The sequence below is a fragment of the Rhinoderma darwinii genome, chromosome 1 (genome assembly GCF_050947455.1).
Source record: "Rhinoderma darwinii isolate aRhiDar2 chromosome 1, aRhiDar2.hap1, whole genome shotgun sequence".
Lineage (NCBI taxonomy): Eukaryota > Metazoa > Chordata > Amphibia > Anura > Rhinodermatidae > Rhinoderma > Rhinoderma darwinii.
Window position 1 is genome coordinate 99,450,866 of NC_134687.1, and position 15,110 is coordinate 99,465,975.

A 15,110-nucleotide genomic window follows, 5' to 3' on the forward strand; every position below is an offset into this window, starting at 1 on the left:
TTGGTCACCTTAGCTCCCCAAATTTTTTTTTAATATAAAGTGATCAGAAAGCTTTACATACCAAACAATTTTACTGACAAAAATTATAGCTCGTCCCGCAAAAAATAAGCATTCACACCGTTCAATCAATAAAAATAAATAAAAATATTTATGGCTCTCAGAATGTGGTGAAACAAAACACATTTTTTTTAGCAAATAGATTTCTTTGGGAAAGTAGTAAAATATATATAAAAAAAATATATAAATTTGCTATTACCGTACTCATTTTGAGCTGCAGAATAAGGTTAAGTTGTTGTTTTTACTGCACGGTGAAAGCCGTAAAAACGAAACACAGAAAAACAATGGAGGAATCACAGTTTTTTCTAATTCCATCCCACAAATAATAATTTTTCAGTTTCCCAGAACATTATATGGTACTTTAAATGGGGAAATAGAAACTACAACTCCTCCCGCATAAAATAAGCCCTCACACTGCTCTATTGATGAAAAACTAAAAAGTTATGGCTCTTGGAAGGCGGGGAGTAAAAAATGAAAATGAAAAAGGGTTAAAGTCAGCCAAATTTTTATGTTGTATTATTTTAATACTCCATAACACTAAAACTACTGACGGGTGAGGTGAATATCATTGGTTATATTGTTAAAATGTTTCCTGTCAAGGGGTGTTGTAATGGCAGGAAGGAGGTGAAGGGAACAAGTGAGCCCTAATCTACCCACCGCCCTGTCCCTGCCTGCTTGCAACGACCCGCCCTAGGCGACGGGGTACAACTTGGCGGCGGTCCCTACGCTGTCTAAGTGCAAGGGAGTACAAACAGGGAACACGCAAGGGAAGGGGCAGTAGCCCACGGAACGCCGCGAGGAAACAGAGCGGTGAATAAGTCAGTCAGGATCAGGATGTAGTGGAGTATACCAACGAGAGCACGGAGCAGGAAGCAAGCCAGGGGCAAAGCGAAGCAGGATAAGCGGAACTGAAGCAAGGCAGAAGCACGGCAGAAGCAGGCTGGAGCAAGGCAGCAGTGGGCCAGGAATCCAAGAAGAATAACAAGCACTGAGGAAGAGAACACGGCAGGTATAAATGGACAGGGGGCGGAGCTAACTCCGACTGACCAGGCCGCGATAGGCTCTCCCACTCCTGAGCCTGCCACCCTGGTTGGTGGGAGCCGGTGTCAGTCTAAGAGGTCTGGCCTCAGGTGTTGACTGATTAATCCCGGGAGTATACACAGACGTAGTACCCGGCAGATCCTTTACAGTACTCCCCCTTTTATGAGGGGCCACCAGACCCTTACTAAGAGGACCCGGTTTAGTGGGGAAGAGAAGGTGGAACCTCCTGATCAATACCCCAGCGTGAACATCACGAGCAGGTACCCAAGTCCTCTCCTCCGGCCCGTATCCTCTCCAATGGACCAGGTACTGGAGGGAGCCCTGGATCATCCTACTGTCCATAATCTTGGCCACCTCGAATTCCACCCCCTCAGGGGTGAGAACGGGAACAGGAGGTTTCCTCGAGGGGGACCAGGACGGGGAGCAGCGTTTAAGGAGGGAGGCATGGAAGACGTCATGTATGCGAAAGGATGGGGGCAGCTCCAGACGGAAGGATACAGGGTTGAGGACTTCAATGATCTTATAAGGTCCAATAAATCGGGGAGCAAACTTCCTGGACGGGACCTTAAGGCGCAAGTTCCTGGACGACAACCAGACCAGATCCCCGACGACAAACCGGGGGTTAGCAGAACGTCTACTATCAGCCTGAATCTTTTGTACGCTCTGGGACGCCTCTAGGTTCTTCTGAACCTGGGCCCAGACTGTGCACAGTTCCCGATGAACGTCCTCTACCTCGGGATTATTGGAACAACCAGGAGAAACGGAGGAGAACCTTGGGTAAAACCCGAAATTACAGAAAAACGGGGAGACCCCTGACGAGTTACTGACCCGGTTATTTAGGGAAAATTCGGCTAGGGGAAGGAATGAGACCCAATCAAATTGACAGTCAGGGATGAAACACCTTAAATATTGTTCCAGGGATTGGTTAGTCCTTTCCGTTTGGCCATTAGTTTCGGGATGGAAGGTGGAGGAGAAGGACAGATCAATCTCCAACTTTTTACAAAAAGCTCTCCAAAATAGGGAAACAAATTGTACCCCTCTGTCAGAAACGATATTGACTGGGGCCCCATGGAGACACAGAATGTGTTTAACAAACAAAGAAGCTAACATCTTGGCGTTAGGTAGTTTCTTAAGGGGCACAAAGTGGCACATCTTGCTGAAGCGGTCTACTACCACCCACACCACCGACTTGCCCTGAGATGGAGGCAAATCGGTGATAAAATCCATGGAGATATGGGTCCAAGGTCTCTGGGGAATGGGCAAGGAACGTAGTAAGCCCGCAGGTCGGGACCTAGGGGTCTTGGACCTAGCACAAACCTCACAAGCGGCGGCGTAAGCCCTAACGTCTTTAGGCAACCCAGGCCACCAATAGTTTCTGGTAATGAGGTGTTTGGTACCCAAGATGCCAGGATGACCAGATAGTGCAGAGTCATGGTTTTCCCTGAGTACCCTTAGCCGGTATTGCAGGGGGACAAACAGTGTGTCCCCAGGGAGGTTCCTGGGAGCTGAACCTTCATCAGCCGCGATGTCAGAAGCTAAATCAGAATCAGTGGCAGAAACGATTATACCAGGAGGTAAAATACAAGCAGGATCCTTCTCGGAAGGAGGATTGGCCATGAAACTACGTGACAGTGCATCAGCTTTAATATTTTTGGACCCAGCCCTATAGGTAACCAAGAAATTAAATCTGGTAAAGAATAGTGCCCAACGAGCTTGTCTAGGATTAAGCCTCCGGGCAGATTCTAGGAAGACCAGATTCTTGTGGTCAGTAAGGACCGTTACCTGGTGTCTGGCCCCCTCCAGGAAGTGACGCCACTCTTCAAAAGCCCATTTAATGGCTAAAAGTTCGCGGTTGCCAATATCATAGTTACTCTCCGTGGGCGAAAACTTCCTAGAGAAGTAAGCACAGGGGCGGAGATGGGTGAGGGAGCTGGTACCCTGGGACAAGACAGCCCCCACTCCCACCTCGGATGCGTCAACCTCGACAATAAATGGCTCCCTTTGGTTGGGCTGAACCAGCACGGGGGCCGAGATAAAGCACTTCTTGAGGGTCTCAAAAGCCTGGACGGCCTCAGGGGGCCAATGGAGGACATCAGCACCCTTGCGAGTAAGGTCCGTAAGAGGCTTAGCGACGACCGAGAAGTTGGCAATAAATCTCCTGTAATAGTTAGCGAATCCCAAAAAACACTGTAGCGCCTTCAGGGAGGCAGGTTGGACCCATTCCGCCACAGCCTGAACCTTGGCAGGGTCCATGCGGAATTCATGAGGAGTGAGGATTTGACCTAAAAATGGTATCTCCTGTACCCCAAACACACATTTTTCGGTCTTCGCAAACAGATTATTTTCCCGGAGGACCTGGAGGACCTTCCTTACATGCTCCACGTGTGAGGACCAGTCCTTGGAAAACACCAGTATGTCATCAAGGTACACTACAAGAAAATTACCCAGGTAATCTCTCAGAATTTCATTAATAAAATTCTGGAAGACGGCAGGGGCATTACACAACCCAAAGGGCATGACCAGGTATTCAAAATGACCTTCGGGTGTGTTGAACGCAGTTTTCCACTCATCCCCCTCTTTGATGCGGATAAGGTTATATGCCCCCCGTAGATCGAACTTAGAAAACCATTGGGCCCCCTGAACCTGATTAAAAAGATCCGGAATTAAAGGAAGGGGATACTGGTTCCTTACGGTGACCTTATTCAGGTTCCGATAATCAATGCACGGCCTAAGACCACCATCCTTCTTCCCCACGAAGAAGAAGCCAGCACCTACAGGAGAAGTCGAGGGGCGAATGAAACCCTTGGCCAGGCATTCTTGGATATACTCCCTCATAGCTTCACGTTCAGGACATGAAAGATTAAATATCCTACCCTTAGGAAGCTTGGCACCAGGCACCAAATCGATGGCGCAATCGTAATCTCTATGAGGGGGAAACACCTCGGAGGCCTCCTTAGAAAACACATCAGCGAAGTCCTGAACAAACTCAGGAAGCGTGTTTACCTCCTCCCGGGGAGAAATAGAGTTAACCGAAAGACATGACATCAGGCATTCACTACCCCATTTGGTGAGATCCCCAGTATTCCAATCAAACGTGGGATTATGCAGCTGCAACCAGGGAAGACCTAATACCAAATCGGACGATAATCCCTGCATCACCAGTACAGAGCACTGCTCCAAATGCATGGAGCCAACAAGGAGTTCAAAAACAGGAGTATGCTGAGTAAAATAACCATTAGCAAGAGGAGTGGAGTCGATACCCACTACCGGGATAGGATAAGGCAAATCAATAAAAGGCATTTTTAGAGACATAGAAAATTCCACAGACATGATATTAGCAGATGAGCCAGAATCCACGAAGGCACTGCCAGTGGCAGACCGGCCAGCAAACGAGACCTGAAAGGGAAGCAAAATTTTATTGCGTTTCATATTAACGGGAAATACCTGTGTGCCCAAGTGACCTCCTCGATGATCACTTAGGCGCGGAAGTTTTCCGGCTGTTTATTCTTGCGCCTGGGAAAGGTGTTCAGTAGATGCTTGTCGTCCCCACAATAGAAGCAGAGACCATTCTTCCTGCGAAACTCTCTACGTTGTCGAGGGGACATGGAGGCCCCGAGTTGCATAGGTACCTCCGAGTCCTCCGTGGAAGAGCGAGGAGACGGGACCTCGGGGGGAATCACAGGGAAGTCAGAGGGGAACACATTGAAACGTTCAAGCTGACGTTCCCTGAGACGTCGGTCAAGTCGTACTGCTAGGGCCATAACCTGGTCTAGGGAGTCAGAAGAGGGGTAGCTAACCAGCAGATCCTTCAGGGCGTCAGATAATCCTAACCTAAACTGGCACCTTAGGGCCGGGTCGTTCCACCGAGAAGCTACGCACCACTTTCTAAAATCAGAACAGTATTCCTCAACAGGTCTCCTACCCTGACGTAAGGTCACCAGCTGACTCTCGGCTAAGGCAGTCCTGTCAGTCTCGTCGTAAATGAGTCCGAGGGCAGAGAAAAAACGATCAACGGAGGAAAGTTCAGGGGCGCCAGGAGCCAAGGAGAAGGCCCACTCTTGGGGCCCTTCCTGGAGTCAGGATATAATGATACCCACCCGCTGGTTCTCGGAACCTGAGGAGTGAGGTTTTAGGCGGAAATAAAGTCTGCAACTCTCCCGGAAGGAGAGAAAAGTCTTACGGTCCCCTGAGAACCGGTCAGGTAACTTGAGGTCGGGTTCTAGAGGTGAGGTGAGGGGTACTACTAAGGCAGCGTCACCCTGGTTGACCCTCTGAGCCAGGGCCTGGACCTGTAGGGAGAGGCTCTGCATCTGCTGGGTCAGGGTCTCAAGGGGGTCCATGATAGCGTCAGCGTAGGAGAAATGGTAGACTAGGTATGGGCTTGTTATTATGTAATGGCAGTAAGGAGGTGAAGGGAACAAGTGAGCCCTAATCTACCCACCGCCCTGTCCCTGCCTACTTGCAACGACCCGTCCTAGGCGACGGGGTACAACTTGGCGGCAGTCCCTACGCTGTCTAAGTGCAAGGGAGTACAAACAGGGAACACGCAAGGGAAGGGGCAGTAGCCCACGGAACGCCGCGAGGAAACGGAGCGGTGAATGAGTCAGTCAGGATCAGGATGTAGTGGAGTATACCAACGAGAGCACGGAGGAGGAAGCAAGCCAGGGGCAAAGCGAAGCAGGATAAGCGGAACTGAAGCAAGGCAGAAGCACGGCAGAAGCAGGCTGGAGCAAGGCAGCAGTGGGCCAGGAATCCAAGAAGAATAACAAGCACTGAGGAAGAGAACACGGCAGGTATAAATGGACAGGGGGCGGAGCTAACTCCGACTGACCAGGCCGCGATAGGCTCTCCCACTCCTGAGCCTGCCACCCTGGTTGGTGGGAGCTGGTGTCAGTCTAAGAGGTCTGGCCTCAGGTGTCGACTGATTAATCCCGGGAGTATACACAGACGTAGTACCCGGCAGATCCTTTACAGGTGTGATATATTAGGCAGTAAGTGAGTAGTCAGTTGATGTGTTAGAAGCAGGAAAAATGGACAAGCTCTAAGAATCTGACTGACATTAACTAGGGTCAAATTGTGATGGCAAGATGACCAGACCAGAGCATCTCTAAAACAGCAGGTCTTGTGGGGTCTTCCCAGTGTGCAGTGGTTAGTGGTGAACCAGCAGCAGGGTCATGAGCACACAAGGCTCGTCAGAACAAACAGTGCATCACAGTCAGTGTCGGACTAGATTACCTTGAGCTCACCAGGGGAAGTAATTCTTGGGGCCCATCCGTCAGCCATATAGAAATAATGCAACCACTCTTAATTGTGTAGTAAACCAAATACCAATATTACCACCACATAGTGACCATATAGTCGTAGACACCAGTCCTACACAATCGCTCTGCAGACTATATAACTTAAAGGAGTTTTCCCATCTTTGACATATATGGCATATCCACAGAAAATGCCAAAAATGTCTGACAAAAATTTCTGACATTTATGGCCAAATGTCAAATGCCAAAAATGTCTGATAGATGTGGGTCCCAGCTTTGGGACCTACACCTATATCTAGAACTGACTGCAGAATCCAGGTGGAGACTAGCGTAGAGAGGGTCGCGCATGCACACAGCTCTCCCCATTCTGTTTAATGGGAGTTACGGAAACAGCCGGGCAAGAGCTGCCCGGCTGTTTCCATAACAACCATACAACAGAAAAGAGAGAGCTTTGACCCACCCTCCACTAGTTTCCACCAGGACTCTGTGGTCAGGGACCTGCATCTATCAGACATTTTTGGCATTTCCTGTGGATATGCCATAAATGTCTTAGAGTGGAAAACTTCTTTAATACAATAGAGTAAAATACAGTGACTCAATGGTGACGTCTTCTCAGATTGGAGTCGCTCAGTTGTCCTTTTCTTCTTCATCCGGCCCGGATTGCCCTGGCGCCTTCTCCCAACTACGAATTGCCTCAGCAGAATGTGCAACACAAACATTTGTGGCTTCACGCTTTTCTAGCACCTCCCCAACCTCTACAAAAACCTCAACATTTATAGTGCCCCAGATGGAAATAATGCCCCCACGGTGCCACACACTATAATAGTACCCCCCTTTAGGCCCAGTAAAAGTACCACACACAGCTCCCTGAAGATAGTGCCACACACAGCCCCCCTCTTGTAGATAGTGCCACACAGCCCCTTTCTTGTAGGTAGGGCCACACAACCCCCCTCTTGTAGATAGGGCCACACACAGCCCCCTCTTGTAGAGGGTGCCACACAGCTCCCCTCTTGTAGATAGTGCCACACAGCCCCCCTCTTGTACATAGTGCAACACAGCCCACTCTTGTAGATAGTGCCACACAGCCCCCCACTGTAGACAGTGCCCCACAACCCCCCCACTGTAGACTGTGCCACACAGCCCCACACTGTAGACTGTGCAACACAGCCCCCCACTGTAGACCGTGCAACACAGCCCACCACTGTAGACTGTGCAACACAGCCCCCCACTGTAGTCTGCGCAACACAGTCCCCCACTATAGACAGTGCCACACTGCCCCCCCCACTGTAGACAGTGCCACACAGTCCCAACTGTAGACAGTGCCACACAGCCCCCACTATAGACAGTGCCACACAGCCCCCCACTGTATATAGTGCCACACAGCCCCCCACTGTATATAGTGCCACACAGCCCCCCACTTTAGACAGTGCCACACAGCCCCCCACTGTAGATAGTGCCACACAGCCCCGCCTCATACGTAGTGCTACACAGAGCACCCCTTGTACATAGTGCCACACAAAATCCCCCCTGTACATAGTGCCACTCAGACCCTCCTAGTACATAGTTCCACACAGACCCCACTTGTACATAGTGCCACACAGACCCCCCTTCCCTTGTACATAGTGACGCACAACCTAGCAAACCAATTTTTTTTTACTTACCTAGCCCTGTGCCCCCACGATGGATGGAGCTTCTCGGAGACGGGACCCTTGCATAGCCCAGCGTGATGCAGTGACGTCATCACGCCGGCCTGCGCAAAGATTCTTCCCAGCGCCTTATAGGCTGCAGGCCTAGCGTGGCCTTCAACCTATAGTATTTAATTGTATCTGCGTCTTGAGAACGCAGATACAATTGAATGTGGCAGTTGCTAGCACCGGGGCCCCCCGGTGCTAGCCTTGCCACCGGGCATGAGTGGGCCCGGCTGCCCGGCCCTTTATTGTTATCAGCCAGGAGGCCCTGCTTACAATAGTAAGCAGCAAGGCAGGGAGAGAATGTCTCTCTGCTCCGCTGCAGGCTAAAAGCAGCGCACTTCCTGAGCCCACCAGAGTATCCTCCGTTCCTCCGGTGGGCCAGTCTGACGATGATCACAGTTTGCTGAGTTTGGAGCTGCGCAAATACAGAGCTGTCAGAGTTCACATGCCGACTCTGTCCACCTCTGAAAGTACCTACAATGGGGTGTAAGCATCTGAACTGGACCATTGAGCAATGGAAGGAGGTGGCTTGGTCTGATGAATCACATTTTCTATTATGTCAGGTTGACGGCTGGGTGTGTGTGCGCCACTAAGATAAGATAAGATAGGATAAGAGATGGTATCCAGATGCACTATGGGAAGGATAGCTGGCGGCTGCAGTGTGATGCTCTGAGCGATGTTCTGCTCTGAAACCTTGGATCCTGCATTCATGTGGATGTTACTTTGACACGTACAAACTACCTAAACATTGTTGTAGACCAAGCACACCCCTTAATAGCAACGGTATTCCCTTATGGCAGTGGCATCTTTCAGCAGGCTAAGGCTGGGTTCACACACCCTATTTACGGACGTAATTCGGGCGTTTTAGCCCCGAATTACGTCCGAAAATACGGCTACAAAGCGGCAGCAAACATCTGCCCATTCATTTGAATGGGTTTTACGATGTTCTGTGCCGACGGTCATTTTTTTTACGCGCCGCTGTCAAAAGACGGCGCGTAAAAAAGACGCCCGCGTCAAAGAAGTACCTGTCACTTCTTAAAACGTAATTGGAGCCGTTTTCCTTTGACTCCATCGAAAAACAGCTCCAATTACGTCCGTAACGGACGCAGCGAAAAGCGCCTGCACATGCCATTACGTCTGAAATTCCGGAGCTGTTTTCTCCTGAAAACAGCTCCGTAATTTCAGCCGTAACGGAGGCTGCCGTGTGAACATACCCTAACACTGCAAATATTGTTCAGGAATGGTTTGAGAAACATAACGAAGTGTTCAAAGTGTTGACTTGACCCACAAATTTCTCAGATTTTAACCTAATCGATCATTTGTAGGATGCACTGGAAAACTAGTCCGATCCACAGTGGCCCCACCTCACAATTTACAGAACTGAAATGATCTGCTGGTAACATATTGGTGTCAGATACCACAGGATACCTTCAGATGTCTTATGGAGTCCGTGCCTCAATGGGTCAGAGCTCTTTTGGCTGCATATTAGGCAGGTGGTTTCAATGTTATGGCTGAACGACGTATATTTGCAGAAATGTAAAATGTATCTTCTAAACTATTCCGTTTTTCTACATTCGGAGTTGTATTTTTTCTCATGCAGTTCATACTTGAACTAAATGTCTACCACTGTAGTTACTTCATAATTAAGGTGAAGATCGCTCAGAATAAAACATAGCTATTCTACACAGCAGTGGCGTAACTACCGCCGTAGCAGCAGTAGCGGCTGCTACGGGGCCCGCGGCATGAGGGGGCCCGTGTCGCCCGCCAGCACGGGCCCCCACCATGGCCGGAGGCTCCGCTAGCAGCTGCTATGGCTGCTACAGCGCGACGCCACTGAACAGTATGGCAGAGCAGGGAGGTATCTCCCCGCTATGCCATTAAACACAAGACATGTATCCCCTATCCACAGGATAGGGGATACATGTGTGACCGCTGGCAGCGATAAGGAGAATGGGGGACCGAAAGTCCCCTGAAGTTCTCCATCACAAACCTCAGACTTCCGGGGTCTGTGTCGGCAGCTCCGTAGAAATTAATGGAGCGCCGGTCCCGCTTGTGCGCATGCGTGACCAGCACTCCTTTTATTTTTAGTGAGCTGCGCAGACTCCGGAAATCAGAGGTTAGTCATGGAGAACTTCAGGGGACTTTCAGTCCCCCGTTCTCCCTATCGCTGCCAGCGATCACACATGTATCCCCTATCCTGTGGATAGGGGATACATGTCTTTTATTAGGACACACTGTAGGTCGCATTTTTTTGGGAGGGGGGACGCTGTATGGCGTTCCCTACAGGGGGGACGACACTGTATGGCGTTCCCTACATGGGGGACGACGCTGTATGGCATTCCCTACAGGGGGGACGCTGTATGGCGTTCCCTACAGGAGGGGGGACGCTGTATGGCGTTCCCTACAGGGGGGGGGGCTGTATAGCGTTCCCTACAGGGGGGGCTGTATGGCGTTCCCTACAGGGGGGGACGCTGTATGGCGTTCCCTACAGGGGGGGACGCTGTATGGCGTTCCATACAGGGGGGAACGCTGTATGGAGTTCCCTACAGGGAGGGCTGTGTGGCGTTCCCTACAGAGGGGGGCTGTATGGCGTTCCCTACAGGGGGGGCTGTATGGCGTTCCCTACAGACCCTCCTTGTAGGGAACGCCATACAGACTCCTTGTAGGTAACGCCATACAGTCCCCCCCTGTAGATAACGCCAGATAGCCCCCTCTGTAGGGAACGCCATACAGCCCCCCGTAGATAACGCCATACAGTCCCCCTCTAGATAACGCCATACAGCGCCCTCTGTAGATAGCGCCATACAGCCCCCCTGTAGATAGCGCCATACAGTCCCCCCCCTGTAGGGAACGCCATACAGTCCCCCCTTGTAGGGAACGCCATACAGTCCCCCCGTACATAACACCATACAGCCCCCCGTAGATAACGCCATACAGCCCCCTCTGTAGATAGCGCCATACAGCCCCCTCTGTAGATATCTACAAAGGGGGCTGTATGGCGTTATCTACAGGGGGCTGTATGGCGTTATCAAAAGGGGGTTTGTAAAAAAGGCACTATCTACAAGGGGGGGGGGGGCTTGTGTGACACCCGGGGGAGGGGTGGCCCCAGTCAAAAGTTTGCTATGGGGCCCAGTCATTCCTAGTTACGCCCCTGCTACACAGCTAATCTTTTGCCCATGCAAAATGTGTGATGTTATAAAAAATACCACTGTTTAATTTGCTCAAAGCAAAAAATGTGTGTCAGCCATTGCTGCAATCCTGCAAGTAGTTACTTCTGGAATGGTGCTAAATAGGTGATAGAATGCTACATCTGTAAGAAGCTGCAGGTGCTCAGTTACAGTCTGTGCTCATTCTAGGAAATAATAGAATCTTTGTGTCATAAAAAACGTGTGGAAACCGCGCCAAAAAACTCGTCAAAAACGTCCCGAAAATGCCTCCCATTGATTTCAATGGGAGGCGGGGGTGGTTTTCTCCCGCGAGCTGTAAAACCGCCTCGTGGGAGAAAGAAGCGACTTGCCCTATCTTCGGGCGTTTCCGCCTCTGACCTCCCATTAACTTCAATGGGAGGCAGAGAAAGCGTATTTTGCAGTGTTTTATGCCACCGGCGCACAATGGCTGTGGGCGAAAAACGGCGTGCAGGGAGAGGAAAATCTGCCTCAAACTTCCAAACAGAATTTTGAGGCAGAAATTCCGCCTTCAAAAAACTCTGTGTGAACATAGCCTAAGGATTTTCCGCACAGTGTTTACGCTATGTGTGGACATACCCTTAAAGAACAAAATCAAAATGAAAAATTCCCCTATGGGATAAGAAAAATTTATTTTAACATGAATAAAAAAAAATTAATGTTAGGGTAAGTCCACATGTAGTGTAAATACTGAGGATTTTCCGCAACGTATTTTATTGCAGAAAATCCGCAGCATAGTACAGTAGCAGCAGAGTGATTGAGATTTGAACAAATCTCATCCACAAACAGCAGAAAACAACAGCCGAAAAAACCTTGATAAATTGACCTTCGGTGCGTTTTTTTAATCTGCAGCTTGTCAATTTATGCTTTGGAATCGTTGCTTTTCTGTTGGTACTCTCATTTGAATTCAATGGGGAGGTAAAACCTGCAACAAATAGCAATATTGCGATTTTTGCAACAGAAAAGCTGCGATTCCGCAGCAAAAAACGTAACCAAAAAAAAAAAGCTTATTCTTACCACATTCACTATACTTCTCTGTCTAGGCTGGCCTCCTAGGATGACGTTTCATCCCATGTTACTTCTGCAGCCAATCACAGGCTGCAGCCATCACATGGGATGAAACGCCATCCCAGGAGGTCAGGCTGCACGGACAACAGAGGGTCGCGTTTTTTTTTTAATATCCGCTGTTTTCTACATCGGGCATTCCGGCCAAAAAACGGCACCACAATTTGGTTTGTTTTTTCGACTAGTATTCCCTGCGTGTTCGAGGGCAGTTACACTGTGTACTTTTACGCAGCGTATCAGCCCTGTGTGAACATAGACTAATAGCTTTGCTGTCTATAGGAATATATGATTTACGGTAAGACATGTATGCACTCTAGTGTGAGATTGCTATATTCTGCACTGTATCCCACCAGATGTGTTGTACATTTCCCAGCATCCTAAATACAGGACTTGTACAACATTCTAGGTACCTATCCATACCTGTCCTTCTTTCTTTCTCTCTCTCTCACATTTCTTTGAAACTAAACCTCACTTGCTTTAGAAATGCGCTCTTCTCATCTTTTTTAAAGAAATGCGCTCTTCTGAGACCCTTACTGCACCTAGTGAGGGAAATTACGCTCCCTTGGCCCTGGAGGTTTTCTCTCACTCTTTCTTTGAAATCTGGCAAATAAGTTTATTCTTTGAGCAGCCCAGGTGACCTCTTTACTTTTCATCATCATCATCATCATCATCATCATCATCATCATCATCATCATCATCATCATCATCATCATCATCATGTGTTAGGCTGCCAGATGTGTACCTTCCAGGATGGTACCTGCAGTCGTCCCTAGACTTGATAAGAATCTGTTAACTTTGTATTAAAGACACTCGCCCCCAACATTGCTAGATAAATTCTACTGCTGCCGTGACATTCTGTGTATGCTGGGACTTGATGTATCAAGACCAATACTTAGTGTTTGGTATTGGTAAAGTACAATGGGGGAGAATTTATCAAAACTGGTGTAAAGGAAAACTGGAGTATCAATTTCTTGATCTGAACATTTCTTGTAGTAAAGACTTTGTTTTCCTAGTCTACCTATTCTTATTATTGTCAAAGAGATTATCTCATGACAAAAACCGGGTTGTTAAGGTGATTTTTTCTATTTTTTCTGGACAACTTACCCAAAAATCACAGACAGCCAACATTTTTACGGACAAATTGGAAAACCTGAATGAACCATGAAGATGATAATTGATATCTGTCAATGGCTCATATATTAATGTTAGTATTATTTACTATGACCTGAAAAATCTAAGTACAAGTGTGATAACCTGTACAAGATCCTCCAGATAAAAAAAAAATCATGGACACATGCATTTTTTTGATGGACACTGGCAAAAAAGTCCCCTATTTTTATGGACTGTCCAGAAATGTATGGATGGTTTGCAAACTTGGATGACAACCCTTGAACATATACCCTGATAGGGGAAACCATAATGGAGAGCCACTCTTCAACCCCTTCCTGACGTATGACGCATACTTACGTCATAGCCAGGTTGTGAAAGTAAAGAGCGGGCTCACGGGCTGTGCCCACTCCATACAATGCAGGTGTCGGCTGTATGATACAGCTGACTCTTCACTGTAGCAATCACGATTAACCCCTTAGATACCACGGTCAAAAGTGACCGCAGCAACTAAATCATTAGAAAGAAGAGGACGGCCCGCTCTAACAGCCCATCACCCCCTAATGAAGGCCCTCAGGTCTTCTTCCAGCAGGGCTTAATTGGAGGGTGTCAGAATCGCTCGTTCAAGTCCCCTAGGGGGACTAATAAAAAAAAAGTCAAAAAGAGTAAAATAAAGGTTTTTTGTTCGTTTTAAAAAAAAAGAAGAAACCCTTTTCTTATTTTCCCCCGGAGGCATTATAAAATAAATAAATAAACATAATTGGTATAACTGGTAAAATTTGGAACTATTACAAATTAACCTTATTTAACCCGCACGTTGAGCGCAGTAAAATTAAATTATTTTTTATGACCTGATCTCCCACAATCAATGGAATAAAATGTAATCAAAAAATTGCATGTACTCCAAAATGGTACCATTAAAAACTATCGCTCACCCCACAAAAAATAAGCCTTTGTACCGCTCAATCGACGAAAAATTAAAAAGTTATGGTTCTCACAATGTGGTGACACAAAATTAATTTTATTTTTAGCAATTACTTTTTTCTTGTAAGGGTATGTTCACACGAGGTCATTACGTCCGTAATTGACGGACGTATTTACGGCCGCGAGTACCGGACCGAACACAGTGCAGGGAGCCGGGCTCCTAGCATCATAGCTATGTACGACGCTAGGAGTCCCTGCCTCGCTGCCGGACAACTGTCCCGTACTGTAATCATGTTTTCAGTACGGGAAAGTAGTTCCACAGAGAGGCAGGGACTCCTAGCATCGTACATAACTATGATGCTAGGAGCCAGGCTCCCTGCAATGTGTTCGGTCCGGTACTTGCGGCCGAAATACGTCCATCAATTACGGACGTAATGACCTCGTGTGAACATACCCTAATAGGAGTAAAAGTAGTAAAATATAAAAAAGACTATAAATTTGGTATTGCCATAATCATATTGTCTCGCAATAAGATGTCGTTTTTATTGCACGATGAAGGTTGTAAAAACAAAACCCAAAAAACAAGTCAAAGTTTTTCCCATTCCATCCCACAAATATTTTTTTCCCAGTTTCCTAGTACAATATACGGTACAATATATGGTGCCATGAAAAACACCATCTTGTCCTGCAAAAATCAAGTCCTCATACGGTTTTACCGACGGAAGGTAGGCAGGAAAAGACTAAAATAAAAATATGAAAAATGGCTGCGGTGTGAAAGGGTT